The following is a 1211-nucleotide window of genomic DNA, read 5'->3' as shown; positions in this document are numbered from 1 at the left end:
GAATCGTGAGTTCGACGTGAAGCTGCTGCACGAAGCTAAGGCGTTCCTCCAATATCAGAAATTTGTCAAAAAATGAGAAAAATTCGGACGCATATATCTCTCTTATTATGTGTGCAATCCGTCAGAATTTTTTTTTCATCTCTATTATTTTTTCTTGCTCTACAACTTTTGCATTTAACTTGTTTCAATGTCATTTGAAATGGCGAAGATAATTTTTTTTATTTGCGACCGGAAGTTGAGCGAACAATAATAATATGCCCATTCGATGCGCAATCAAAAAACATTCAATGGTTGTGACATCAGATTTTCGAAATTGTGCACCGTTTCACCGCAAATCTCAAACGTGCATTTCTGGTGATACACTCTATATAGTAATACTAGGCGTGAGTTGGGACGGAAAAAAGGGACACGTGTTTTTGCATTTCTCTCCTACACCATTTTTTCAATTTGACGTATTTTTTATAAGATCCGGGGTCGACAAGTGTTGCGTAACTTTGCCACCGGAAATCGCAAAGGGCTGCAATTCGGTGAAATTGTGCACCGTTTCACCGCAAATCTCAAACGTGCATTTCTGGTGATACACTCTATATAGTAATACTAGGCGTGAGAATCTGGAGCTGTGTTTTGGCGCGTCGACGTGCCACCTGAACGAGACTCTCGAACTAGTTCCACGTTTTTGATTTGTCGAATGAATTCGTGTGTTCCTCGAGATCCACAATATCAAACCGGGTGACACTCAAATAGGGAGTTTTGTATCCACCTTTTTTTTACAGGATATTACATAAACCGTAGTAATAAGGTAGTCAATACCCTTAATATCCATATGAAGTTCTGGAAATAATAGGAACACGAAGAGTTCAAAATCTACGACGAGGAACACGAAGACTCCGAAATCTACGACGAGGAACACGAAGACTCCGAAATGTACCTCTTTACATAAACCGTAGTAATAAGGTAGTCAATACCCTTAATATCCATATGAAGTTCTGGAAATAATAGAGTAAGGAAATAAAACTTTAACCAACCCTCGAACGTGGGTAACTCCAGAAATATAAGTTTATTAAATAATATATCATGATTTGCTGGCACACGTGCTTGGTGTTGAGTTAACGTCCGAGAGTCTCGGGTTCGAAACTGACGTCTTACCTCTCTTTTCTTTTAATTATCAACTATGCTTATTGGTTTACCTAATTAACTGAAGTTTCATGAAA

This window comes from Cephus cinctus, unplaced genomic scaffold, assembly GCF_000341935.2.
Source record: "Cephus cinctus unplaced genomic scaffold, Ccin1 Ccin1_scaffold0820, whole genome shotgun sequence".
NCBI lineage: Eukaryota > Metazoa > Arthropoda > Insecta > Hymenoptera > Cephidae > Cephus > Cephus cinctus.
The sequence above is the reverse complement of the archived record's forward strand: the minus strand, read 5'-3'. Positions refer to the sequence as shown.